Source organism: Bos grunniens, chromosome 7 (genome assembly GCF_055505025.1).
Source record: "Bos grunniens cultivar Pamir isolate PY7600 chromosome 7, Bosgru_T2T1.0, whole genome shotgun sequence".
Taxonomy (NCBI): Eukaryota; Metazoa; Chordata; class Mammalia; order Artiodactyla; family Bovidae; genus Bos; species Bos grunniens.
Window position 1 is genome coordinate 76,085,096 of NC_141171.1, and position 14,269 is coordinate 76,099,364.

General features: G+C 37.9%; 1 long non-coding RNA gene across 9 annotated transcripts in view; it reads right to left on the reverse strand.

Annotated features, from left to right (window-relative positions):
• Nucleotides 1–14,269, reverse strand: part of LOC147369848 (uncharacterized) — a 157,157-nt gene that overhangs the window by 140,987 nt on the left and 1,901 nt on the right. The window contains exon 4 of one of the 9 annotated variants that reach the window (XR_015168615.1): nt 7,807–8,062. The exons of the other annotated variants lie outside the window; for them this stretch is intronic. This is a non-coding gene — a long non-coding RNA (uncharacterized LOC147369848). Of the gene's footprint in view, nt 1–7,806; nt 8,063–14,269 lie in introns of those variants that run through there. 9 annotated transcript variants of the gene reach the window in all.

Below are 14,269 nucleotides of genomic sequence, written 5' to 3' on the forward strand. Positions count from 1 at the left end.
CCATCAATTGATGAATGGATGAACAAGTGTGGTGCATCCATACAATGGAGCACCATTCACCAGTAGAACAGTATAAAGTAATGGCATGTTATAGCATAAATGAATCTTGAAAACATGCTAGGTGAAAGGAGCACCAAAGACCACATAGGAGGAAATGCTCATACTAGGCAAATATATAGAGGTAGAAAACAGATCAGTAGCTGTCAGAGGGTGATGGGGGGAAAGGAATGAGAATGAACTGCTAAGGGGTGGTTTGAGGATTTCATTTAGGAGGGATGAAAATGTTCTAAAATTAGTCAGTGCTGATGGCTGCAAAATTATGTGAATATGCTAAAACCTCTAAATTGTACACTTAAAGGTATATTTTAAGTGAGTACTGTATCAATAAAACTGTAATTTAAGAAAAAAATATAATTGCAGGGTATGAGTGGGACATATTCTTTTTCAGCTGGCATTAGCCCCTGGGAGAAGGTATTTCAACTGACTTTAGGTACATTGCTGCTGCTGCTAAGTCACTTCAGTTGTGTCCAACTCTGTGCGATCCCATAGACGGCAGCCCACCAAGCTCCCCCATCCTTGGGATTCTCCAGGCAAGAACACTGGAGTGGGTTGCCATTTCCTTCTCCAATGCATGAAAGTGAAAAGTGAAAGTGAAGTCGCTCAGTTGTGCCCGACTCTTAGCGACCCCATGGACTGCAGCCTACCAGGCTCCTCCATCCATGGGATTTTCCAGGCAGGATTACTGGAGTGGGGTGCCATTGCCTTAGGAAGGCATTTTTTTAAATTAACTTATTTTTAATTGGAGGATAATTGCTTTACAATATTGCGTTGTTTTCTGCCGTAAGGAAGGCACTTCACTTATAATATTACCCTAAGGTGCAGTCCCCTTAACACTATGCAGAGGGGTAGAAGGTAATCCTCTCCACTAAAATCTGTGCTGAGATCCAAATTAGTGATGATGAACCCATAAAACCAAAATATGTCCACTACAATTAATAACAATCTTGTCTAAAGAACTAATCTATATAGAGTAACTTGATTTAAAAAAAAAAAGAAAGAAGTTACTTGTATTTATTAGCAATATCTGTAACCCCAAATTCAGTGGTAACTGTTGCATGGTCAGTCTGGAGCGGAGCTAATCTTTTAATTGGAATAGAAGGCCTCAAAGTTGCAGTGAAGACATGAGTTACATAAAATGTTAAATTGTATGTTACATAAATAAATGCATTACACAAGACATTAAAATGAATAAGATCATTTAAAAACATAGACAATGTAGAGAGAAGGGGAAAATTGTATATTCTATTGGAACATACAATATGGATAGAATATTTTGCATTCTTTAATCTCCAGGAATGAGGAGCACCAAGAAGACAGTGGAAATTGTATTGAAGAGCGACAATTTAAGTAAAAGCTTAACTATGCACATGTCACTTTTGGCAATGGGAGTCCCACCTTAATAATATCACATGTGCAGTGAAACCCATAATTACCAATTAAGGTCATCTCAGTTAGTTTTCAGAGAAGGCAATGGCACCCCACTCCAGTACTCTTTCCTGGAAAATCTCATGGACAGAGGAGCCTGGTAGGCTGCAGTCAATGGGGTCGCAAAGAGTCAGACATGACTGAGCGACTTCACTTTCACTTTTCACTTTCATGCATGGAGAAGGAAATGGCAACCCACTTCAGTGTTCTTGCATGGAGAATCCCAGGGACGGGGGAGCCTGGTGGGCTGCCGTCTCTGGGGTCGCACAGAGTCGGACACAACTGAAGCGACTTAGCAGCAGCAGTAGCAGCAGTTACTTTTACTTGGAGAAAGATTTGGGGAAGAGTTTGGGAGGGAATTGTACCTCCCAAATAAAATAACTTCACAAAGAAAAGACCTTGAGTAGTAGTGCATAAAATAATAAGAAGCATTTGAGAAAAAAATAGATCTCACAAAAAAATTATTTCTTTTAGTGACTTGGCTAGTATTGATAATAAATATGTTATACATACATTTTGTGCATTTTTCAACCCATTGTTATGATTAGAAGGCACAATGAACATGCAAATGAGAAAAGCTTTTCTTCCTAACATGTGTGAGTAAATGTGGGATGGAAACATCCCAAGCAGTACAGTAGGTAACTTAAGGATAGCTCTCCCTGTTCCAAGCTGCTTCTAAGGGAAGAAGGGCCCGCTTGGGAAGAGAGCAGAAAGCCCACCTCAATCACAGATAAAAGTTCTAACTCTCCTTAAGATAACCTTCCCTAGAATTTCACAGCTATAATATTCTATTTGTATGATCACTGTGGCTTTATCATCTTTTTTCTACCTTCCCCCACCATGCACCCACCTAGACATATATTAATAGAGGCAGCAATCATGTTTATTTTATTAATCTCAATCTATAATATAATTCACTGCCTAAAACACAGGTTCAAAATAAATATTATATACTCAATAGGTCATAAAAGAAAATAGAGAGTAATTCTGTAATCTAAAAAATGCCTAGAATTTCTTTTTCTTATATTTCTATTTTCTATTGTATTTCATTCTCCTGACTTCAAAGCTGGAATTTTATTATTTTACTGATGTTTCAATAAGGGTTTGTTTTGCTAAGGAAGATCAGAAGTGGATGTGTTAATTGATTGTTATATTTAAACTTTGGTTTTTTGGGGAGTTTTTGACCCTAAAAATGATAATGAATTATCTCAGGTTTTTACCCTTGAACCACATTTCTTCGGAGAAGGCACTGGCGACCCACTCCACTACTCGTCTGGAAACTCCTATGGACGGAGGAGCCTGGAAGGCTGCAGTCCATGGGGTCGCTAGGAGTCGGACGCGACCGAGGGACTTCACTTTCACTTTCCACTTTCATGCATTGGAGAAGGAAATGGCAACCCACTCCAGTGTTCTTGCCTGGAGAACCCCAGGGACGGGGGAGCCTGGTGGGCTGCCGTCTGTGGGGTCGCACAGAGTCGGACACGACTGAAGCGACTTAGCAGCAGCAGCACTTTCCTCCTCCTTGCTAGGGGATTTCATCTTTGTTCATTGCTCCAAAGTTCACATTCAAAGTGTGGATTCCCAAATACTTACCTCAGCCCTGATTCTGCGCTGCAGATCTGTTCATCCATCCTGCTTATCCATCCTGGAAGCTCAGTCTTATCAGATGACTAGCATGTACAGGTTTAAACTTAGCTCTGGGAACTGATTCCCCTTGACTATTCACAACATCTGTAAAATAGCATTGCCTTTTTCCCAACCACCTAATTTAGAAACCTGAAAGTGATCCTAGGTAACTTCATTTCCTACACTTTCCTTACATACACTCAATTGCAAAGTTTATTTGCTTCCTTCTTATTTATTGTTCTCACGGCTACCTTAGTTCAGAAGATCATCTTTACCTGGGTTGTGGCAGCAGTCTTGACTCACAGCCTGTCCTTTCAATTCACCTCCTGATATGATGCCAGGATCACTATGCTAAAATACAAAACAGATTATGCCACTCCCATACTTAAAATGTGTCCACATTCCAAGACTCCTTAGCAAGACATACAAGGTCCTTTAAGATCTTGTCTCACCTACCCCTCTAGCATCTTCTACTCATTGACACATCCTCCATTACTACCGAGTTAGTTCCTTCCCACATCTCTTAACCTCTGCCTCAAATACTAATATCTCGCCTCTCATCTCCACTCCAGTGTTTCCATCAATCATTGTAGCTTAACACAAAATGAGGTACATGTCCAACTTGTCAGCCAGTGTGGCACTATTCACTGCAGTCTCTTAGAGGTTCTTAAACACACTGCCTAGAAGGGATACACATACATCAACCCCACGTATATACATTGATAACTCAAGTGTATCATTCCTGTGCTGAAGTTCATAGTTGGCACAGAAGTACAATCCTTCCATTTGTCTGAAAGGGACAAAGCAGGCCTATATTACTAAAATTTCACCTTCACACTACACTCCTTTAACATTCAGTCTAGGCATCAATTTAATGAGAAATTTTATTTTTTCGTGTTTTTTTTTTTTTTTTGCACATTTCTCAGAGCATGTACCAAACAATAGCAATTGTAGACTTTTTTTTGTCATCCTCAATTGACTGAACTCCATGAGGATAGAAGCTATATTTTATTTATGTATTCCTAGTTGTTATGTCCAGCATAGTGTAGTTACATAAATATTAACTGAGTGAGGGAGGCAATGAGTGAGGGAGGTAGAGAGGTAGGGAGATCAATTGTATCTAGTTTCTGAAGATTCAATTATGTGAAGAAATCTGCCCCATTAGGGTCCTCTTTCAGAAGCATGCTCTATTTTATCTAAAAACAAGATGACCCAAATTGAACCCAAGGCAAATTCTAATGTCACATATTTCTACCTGAATAAAAATTAAAATGAAAGCTGTCCATGTTCTCTCCACCCTCCTAAGACTTGATTTCCTCTGAGGCCTATATATCTCACTCCACCTCACAATGGTAATTCAAAGGAAGACTGATTCTGTGAACCCTAAGCTTTGTAGAAGATTGTGAAACCAATTACAGTATAAATAAAGATGTGATAAATCTCCTAGATTTATCACTGGGAAAATAGGCCAGAACTGAAGGAATTCTTTTTGTTCACATCACTGCATTACAGTGATTAGAGGTGTATGGCAATAAAGAAATCCATTATTAAACACATAAAACACACACAAAATTATTGATTCATTAAAACTGTACTTCTTATGCATGTCATATATTCTACTGGGGCTCAATCTTTAAAACCAAATAAAACTTTCCTCTTATTTAAAGGAAACATAGACGAAACAAATGTCAGGTGAGCTCACCTAACTTGCTAGTAGCCTGCAGGGAATATGGCTTTGAGAATCAAGAACTCTACTCAAGGACCCATGAGTCTATGGCCCCCACTCACCATGGCTGTGTTCCAGGGCAGAGGTGAAAACGACCTGCTATGTACTGTCTTCCTATTGAATTTCACTGTAGATTAGATGATTTAACAGTGCTTAGTTTTTAGCACGAAATGAGTTTTTCAAAGTCTGTGTCAAGTTCTGATTACCCTGAATTAGCGGTTTGTATATTCACATTCATTTGTTTTCAAGAACAATAAATTAGCAGTATTTGAGTTCTATACCAGGCTCTGTATATCTTATCTCAATAAATGCCTGTTTGGGTACTGCTTTAATCCTCATCTTCCAGATGGAGAGAAGAAGGCTCAGAGAGTATAAATAAATTGTGTAAGGTCAAATGGTGCTGGAAACCTTTAATACTACACTATTCTGCCAGTTCCCCTGGTATTTCCAGATGGCTTGGATAATATCTCAAAATTGAAGAACGATTTTTAATTTCCACCTCATTTAAATCTCCGCTACCTCAAAATATTAAGTTTACAGATATTATGGAGGACTCTTAGCTTTCCTAACCAATCTGTCCTTGACCTATAGTATTTGATAAGCACAGTGTTTAAGAAAAAGATTTTCAGTGCTTTGAGGTTGGGAAGGCATTCATGCTGATCTCCCACACAGCCACTCCTTATTGTCATACATCCAGCAAGCCACACATTATTATTTTAATAGCTTCCAAAGATGTTTATTTTCTCTCCTGATGCAATCAACATCATTTCAGCCCACTAGGTCTCCTTGGTTCTTCTTACATTCAGTTTAAGCCTCATCTGACATAGTCCAGATTTTATTGGTAGGGCCCACAATCATTCCATTTTTTATGTTAAAAAAAGAAAATCCCATCTACCTCAAAGTCTGTTATATGGTCTTAATACATAAAAGGGCTTCCCTGGTGGCTCAGAGGTTAAAGCGTCTGCCTGCAATTCGGGAGACCTGGGTTTGATCCCTGGGTTGGGAAAATGCCCTGGAGAAGGAAATGGCAACCCACTCCAGTACTCTTGCCCGGGAGAATCCCATGGACGGAGGAGCCTAGTGGGCTATAGTCCATGGGGTTGCAAAGAGTCGGACACAAGTGAGCGACTTCACTCACTTTAACACAAATTAATTTACTATGATTCTTTGTAAGTTACATTGTTATGTTAATAGAGAAAAAGTGTTAAGAAAATTGAGGCAGAGAAAGCCAATCTCACAGAATGGAATTTCAGACTCTCAGGTTAGTTTTAAGTATTTTGGGGGGATATGAGGATCTTTTAGTGAGCAACTCAAATCCTAAACTTGTGGGTAACAGTTTCTGCATAAAATTGAACCTAGAAATGCCCACAGTACCACTGCTGAATATGGTCTGTTAAAATTCCTCTGTTAATTGAATCACTGACATTCTTTCCATCATCTAAATCATAAACAAATTGTACTGAATGACTTTTCTATTCATGTTTATAATATGGGAGAAATTAACACTTTATTTTTCCTCTTTTAAAAATTTTGACCAGTTCACAAAACAAAACTTAAATAAGCAGGTAGTAATTTATGTTAGAACCTATTTATATATATTTAAACTTGCTAACAGAGTTCTAAAATTTTTTTGAAAAGTTTTATCTTATAGGTCTAAATTCTATAAAATATTGCCAGAAAAAAATGTAGAACATGTTTATCAGTACATGATTTCCTTTGATTTCTTTTTGTTTTGTGTGAAGTGGTCCCAAAACTATTTAGTTCTAACTACCTTAATGGAATTTGGGGGAATTTTTTATAATCTGGAAATGATACATCTTCCATGTTAGCAAATAATTGTATCATAATGAAAACATTAACTTTCCAGTTTTCAACTTTTTAATCTCTTAGAATTTAGATCAAATTCTCTGCTTGAATTGACAGTCCCTGCCTAATCCCTTCAAATTCTGGGAACTTAATACATTATCATTTCAGCATTTAATGGAAGGTAACTACATACAGTGCAGACATAAATCCAAAATGCCTATAAAGAGAATAAACTCATTTTTTAGGGATGAATATTCATAATGAAGACCTCCCCCAAAATTAGTTAAGGAATTGCCTAAAATGTAATAAAATACTTTTTTTGTAAATTCTTCCATGTTTCTCTCAATCACCTAGGGTGTCCAGTTTGAGAAGTATTTACATATGAAGTATTTACCGTCTTTGCAATCATTTATTTAACTAAGGAAAAAGATTATCAATAATAAAAGAAACATATAGGCACTAAATAATATTCCTCACCTTCTTTGGTCAATCTATTTTAAAAAATGACTTTTAAAAACTCACCTGACCCAATTAGTAGCAGTCAACCAGCCTAAAATTATCTCCTGATTGTTAACACAAAAAGGCTTGATTTACTAGGAAAGCATAGGTTTATTAGTGTGAAAAGGTACTGCTAACCAAAAAGGTCTGTCATTATTATGAAATAATAATACTGACTGGACTTAGAATACCCTGGATTTTAATGGTAGGAAAGGGTGTGAAGTCAGTATCCTTTCCACTTCTCAGTTGCATCTGCCTACATTCAAAATGAAGCTGCTCATCACTATAGGTATGATTTAAATAATTTAATGAGGTGTGAATGAGATTTCAGTGGAAATAGGATTTCCTTCACACTAGTATTAACACTTGATTTGGTTTCTTTGTGCTTTAGTACAAACTACAAATCCTCACAATGCTCTTTCTAAACTTCTGTTAGATTTTTCAAAAGCTTAGAGAAAAGTTCATGAGATTCTTAGATTAAGGTATTTTAAATAGAAATGTTTTTATTGGTATATATCCTGAAGATGTTTATTCTTTAGGTATACTACTTAAATGATTCCTGATCCCTCATAGGCAAAGTGCCGTGAATATTAGAGCTGAAAAAGTGAGAAAACAGATATATATTCTCTATATGTACATATATATCAATTTGAGATTTATAAGAAACCATTTTTATACTTTATTGGAAGGTAATTGAATATTTAACCTCCTTCCTTGCAGAATATATATATATGTACACACACTAATTATATAAACTAACATACAATTACATATAGTTTATCATACAGATAACTTATGAATATATTAAACATAAATATTTATTATTTACTAAACCCATTCCAGTATTCTGGCCAAGGTCACAAAGAGTCAGACTGAGCAACTTTCACTTTCACGCCTGAAAGCTGACAGCAAATCGAAATCCTGTAAAAGCATAAGAACAGCAATCAAATTAATCTTCTTAAAATATTTCTAATCACAATCTTTCCCTGTCTCCAAACCTTATTGATGAATTTCATTTGCTTAAGGAAACAAAAGTCCCACCCAGGTATTCAAAGCTTTTCATGGTGTATGCTCAAACTCTGCTGGCAAACACCCCTCATTCTCGGCTTCTTTCAAAATATGCAGGGCCTGTTTCACCATACCAATTTTTCCCTTGTATTCTTCCTTCTCAAAATGGTCACCCCTGTTTTGTTTTGTTTTTTTTTTTTACACATGACTGAATTGTACCTCACAGTTAATCTGACAAAACGTGGTCCACTGGAGAAGGGAATGGCAAACCACTTCAGTATTCTTGCCTTGAGAACTCCATGAACTTTATGAAAAGGCAAAAAGATAGGACACTGAAAGATGAACTCCCCAGGTTGGTAGGTGCCCAATATGCTACTGGAGATTAGTGGAGAACTAACTCCAGAAAGAATAAAAGATGGAGCCAAAGCAAAAACAACACCCAGTTGTGGATGTGACTGGTGATGGAAGTAAAGTTTGAGGCTATAAAGAACAATATTGCATAGGAACCTGGAATGTTAGGTCCATGAATCAAGGCAAATCAAACAGGAGATGGCAAGAATGAACATCAACAATTTTAGGAATCAGCGATATAAATGGACTGGAATGGGTGAATTTAACTCAGATGACCATAATTTCTACTACTGTGGGCAAGAATCCCTTGGTAGAAATGGAGTAGCCATCATGGTCAACAAGAGAGTCCAAAATGCAGTTCTTGGGTGAAATCTCAAAAATGACAGAATGATTTCTGTTCGTTTCCAAAGCAAACCATTCATAATCATAGTAACCCAAGTCTATGCCCCGACCAGTAATGCTGAAGAAGCTGAAGTTGAATGGTTCTATGAAGACCTACAAGACCTTCTAGAACTAATACCCAGAAAAGATGTCCTTTTCATTATAGGGGACAGGAAGGCAAAAGCAGGAAGTCAAGAAATACCTGGAATAACAAGCAAATTTGGCCTTGGAATACAGAATGAAGCAGAGCAAAGGCTAACAGAGTTTTGCCAAGAGAACACACTGGTCAGAGCAAACACTCTCTTCCAACAACACGAGAGAAGACTCTCCATGTGGACATCACCAGATGGTCAATACCGAAATCAGATTGATTATATTCTTTGCACAAAATCAAGACTGGGGACTGACTTTGGCTCAGATCATGAACTCGTTGTCAAATTCAGACTTAAATTGAAGAAAGTAGGGAGAACCACTAGACCATTCAGGTATGACCTAAGTCAAATCCCCTATGATTATACAATGGAAGTGACAAATAGATTCAAGGAATTAGATCTGATAGTGAGAGTGACTGAAGAACTATGGATGGAGGTTTGTGACATTGTACAGGAGGCAGTGATCAAGAAAATCCCCCAAAAAAGAAATGCAAAAAGGCAAAATTGTTGTCTGAGGAGGTGAAAGGCAAAGGAGAAAAGAAAAGATAAACCCATTTGACTGCAGAGTTCCAAGGAATAGTAAGGAGAGTAAGAAAGCCTTCCTTAGTGATAAATGCAAAGAAATAGAGGAAAATGACAGAATGGGAAAGACTAGAGATCTCTTCAAGAAAATTAGAGATACCAAGGGAACTTTTGATGCAAAGATGGGCACAATAAAGGGCAGAAATGGTATGGACCTAACAGAAGCAGCAGATATTAAGAAAGGGTGGCAAGAACACACAGAAGAATTATAAAAGATAGATCTTATGACCCAGATAACCACAGTGGTGTGATCACTCACCTAGAGCCAGACATCCTGGAATGCAAAGTCAAGTGAACCTTAGGAAGCATCACTACGAACAAAGCTAGTGGAGGTGATCGAATTCAGTTTGAGCTATTTCAAATCCTAAAAGATGATGCTGTGAAAGTGCTGCACTCAATATGCTAGCAAATCTGGAAAACTCAGCATTGGCCACAGGACTGGGAAAGGTCAGTTCTCATTCCAATCCCAAAGAAAGGTAATGCCAAAGAATGTTCAAGTTACTGCACAACTGCACTCATCTCACATGGTAGCCAAGTAATGCTCAAAATTCTCCAAGCCAGGCTTCAACAGTACATGAACTGTGAACTTCCAGATATTCAATCTGGATTTAGAAAAGGCAGAGGAACAAGAGATCAAATTGTCAACATCCATTGGATCACTGAAAAAGCAGGAGAGTTCCAAAAAAACATCTACTTATGCTTTATTGAGTATGCCAAAGCCTTTGACTGTGTGGTTCACAGCAGACTGTGGAGAATTTTTAAAGAGATGGGAATACCAGACCACGTGACCTCCCTCCTGAGAAATCTGTATGCAGGTCAAGAAGCAACAGTTAGAACTGGACATGGAACAACAGACTGGTTCCAAATCAGAAAAGGAGTATGTCAAGGCTGTATATTGTCACCCTGCTTAACTTTAATGCAGAGTATATTATGTGAAATGCTGGGCTGGATGAAGCACAAGCTGGAATCAAGATTGCCAGGAGAAATATCAACAACCTCAGATATGCAGATGTCACCACCCTTGTGGTGAAAGTGAAGAGGAACTAAACAGCCTCTTGATGAAAGTGAAAGAGGAGAGTGAAAAGTTTGGCTTGAAAATCAACATTCAGAAAACAGATCATGGCATCCAGTCCCATCACTTCATGGCAAATAGATGGGGTAACAGTGGAAACCATGACAGGCTTTATTTTTTTAGGCTCCAAAATCACTGCAGATGGTGATTGCAGCCATGAAATTAAAAGACACTTGCTCCTTGGAAGAAAACTTTTGACCAACCTAGACAGCTTATTAAAATCAGAGTCATTATTTTGCCAACAAAATTCTGTCTAGTCAAAGCTATGGTTTTTCCCGTAGTCATGTGTGTATGTGAGATTTGGACTATAAACAAAGCTGAGCTCTGAAGAATTGAATCTTTTAAACTGTGGTGTTGCAGAAGACTCTTGAGAGTCCCTTGGACTGCAAGGAGATCCAACCAGTCCATCCTAAAGGAAATCAGTCCTGAATATTCTTTGTAAAGACTCTTGAGGCTGAAACTCCAATACTTTGGCCACCTGATGCAAAGAGTTGACTCATTGGAAAAGACCCTGATGCTGGGAAAGATTGAAGGTGGGAGGAAAAAGGGATGACAGAGGATTAGATGGTTGGATGGCATCACTGACTCAATGGACATAGTTTGAGTAAGCTCTAGAAGTTGGTGATGGACAGGGAGGCCTGGCATGCTGCATTCCACGGGTTCACAAAGAGTCAGACACGACTTGTAGCCATGCATTCCAGGAAACAAACTCACTCAGAAGGACAATTCAGGTAGTGGAGTGCAATTTATTACACCAGCGGGCCCAAGGCAGTCTCCTCTTAGCCAAGGACCCCGACCAGCATTTGTGAAAATCTTTTATACCCCATGTGTACGTGTCTGAAGCCACCACTCCAAATTCCTTGGGACTTACATAAACCAAGGAATCCCAATAACCCCATCATTCACGTGCTATGTGCTCAAACAGTCAAACAATTAGCCAATAATCAATAAACCCAAGGTTATACTCTGATAGATACAGAAAAATTTATGGCCTGTCTGGAGGAAAGGGTAATTAGTATATGTTTTCTCTTAGGCTATGAGTAACCTAGATACGATCTTCAAGGTTCCCCTGTCTGGAGGGGGTCTTATCCTTCTGTTGTTGTTTTCATAGGCACTAAACACAGAGTTCAGAGTCCACTGGAAAGGTGGCCGTGCATGATCAGCATGAATAGGCCTAAGATGGAGTCCAGGCCCTATGAATTCCTTTTTCAGACTGAGCGACTGAACTGAACTGAGTTGTACCTATTCCCAACAGCAAGCATAGATGCCACTTTGAACAGAAGCCTGACCTGATTTTGTCTGTAGGCATTTATGTCTCATGCTTCTGAACTCCCAAAGCACTTTATTTATGCCTCTCTCACTACAGTCATTTACCTTTTTGGGGGTACTTATTTCCATTATTAGCATTACTTTCTTCAAGCACAGTCAGTATCTGAGCATAACTAACCTTTGTATTTTTCATTGTGTTGCATAGTAAGTGCTCAACATATTACTGACTGAACAAATGCTATAATAGAAAAGTCACCATGACAGTAACAGTAATGATTGCTATCATTAATTAAATTTGTAAGTGCCAAGCACTGAGTTAACTGAGTAGTTTATACTATGAGAGAATCTAAAGTTTACAAAGTATAAAAATCAATTTATTTGACTCAATATTCTGGGTATATGTCTATCCAAAATTACCCCAAAATAATTTTTAAATGATCAATAGAGAGATAAAAATAAAATTTTAAATTCAAAGTGAATATTATTACAACAATGTGTGCCACTTGTGTGAAAGCTCAAAATCCTAAAAAGTTATTCCCTTTTTTACATTTTGGTAAGATTTTTTAAAAATGATATACATCTTTAAAGAAACAATCATCAATTTCTGATGCTGTTCACAACCACAAAGCCTGAGAAGGTGAAGGGAATGCCATTAAATGCCACTGAAGCCTAGAAAAGTGTTTTCAGACCTCATTCATTTCCTCTGTCAGTAAGGAAATATTGTGTTCAGACAATAGGAAAGAAACTAGGAATAGAAATTGCTGCATTTTCTGTTTGTGTTGATCCTTCAGGTTCAAACCTTTCATTTCATGGGCTGCAGCTGTTAAGAAGAGAGCTGGATTATTCATTTCTATAATTAAAGAGATACCCAGTCATTGAAATATAATGCCCTTCTCTGTGACTGGCAGCCGCTATGATTGGATGTTAGCAATGGGCCACATGGAAGATGAATTCAGGTAATCTCCAATTTTTTTCCTCCTTCTCTCAGAAATGTTTCAAATTGACAGTAATTTGATAGTCTCAAATCCCGGAGCCCCTTGGATACCGAGAATGGAATGTAAAGAAATTCTCCTTGGTGTCAGTCAGTAACTTTCTCTTTTCTTCAGGTTACAAAAGGTGATTGACAGGAAGAGAAGGCCTACTCACTGCTACAAAGAAAAACGAACTTGAAACCTAGGTTGGCAGACATCTACTCAGGGTTTTGTAATTTTTTTTTTCCTAATTGCGATACCAGTGATGATGACGAATTGATGATAAGAGTTCACAGGAAGACAATACTTTTAACAACTATTGTCAAAGTCTGCTGGCACAAAGAAGCCCCACCCAAAATAAAGCCAGGGTTCACCTGAACACATTTTTTTCAATCTTCCTTTTATCCATTCATTTAACACCAGATTAAATATTAGAGGTAAAAATGCAAAGACCCCCACTCTAGGTCTAAGACTGCCTTAGGACTTCCCCATAAAATATAATTATCCCCAACACTTTACTCTTTGCATATTATAAAGAAGGAATAAGTAGCTACAAATTGAGTAAAAGAGACTAAGCCACAGAAAATACAATCTTCTTCAAAAACAAAAATAGTAAGGCAAGTTGCCTATTTGCAGTATTTTAAGTGAACTATGGATGATCCTCAAGAGGCCACATATACACACTATAAATACCAGAGGTGAAGACCCTGAGTGGAACAGAGATGGCCACTGCAGCAGAATTTGATGCAGCATCTCTCACTGCACATTACTTTGCTCTGGTCAAGTGAGTCATTGCACCCCAGGCCAGGTCTGGCCAGATCTCATTCTGATTTTGTGTTGCCTCCTAGCCCATTTATACTTCTGCCATTATTTGGAAAAAGATGCATGATATGTTTCAGGGACTATATATTCAACAGCAACAGAGCTAACTTTTCAACCAGAGGAACAAAAGCAGAGTAAGTGTGCAGGTATTACAAATAACTACATCCAACACCATAGAAAGCAGTTTTACCCAAAATAAAGCACTTTCCAAAGACAAGAAAATCATAGCAGAAAAAGAAATCTATTACTAGTTTAAAAGTCCAATCAATTCATTATCTGGTATGCATTGAAGAGGAAATCTGAGTCATACAAGTCTCTGCATATTAACTCCGTATGTTTTCACTACTATCGGCACCCAGAAGACTTCCTAGTATTATATATAGCTGGCTTACTTCTTAAACTAATGACTATGCAAAAAAATTCAGAATTCTGGGTCATCTCCCAGATATTGTTCAGAGCTCAGATGATCCAAACCAGCCCCGAAATAGAAAATACTTGGGTTCTTCCAGTTCCACATTGG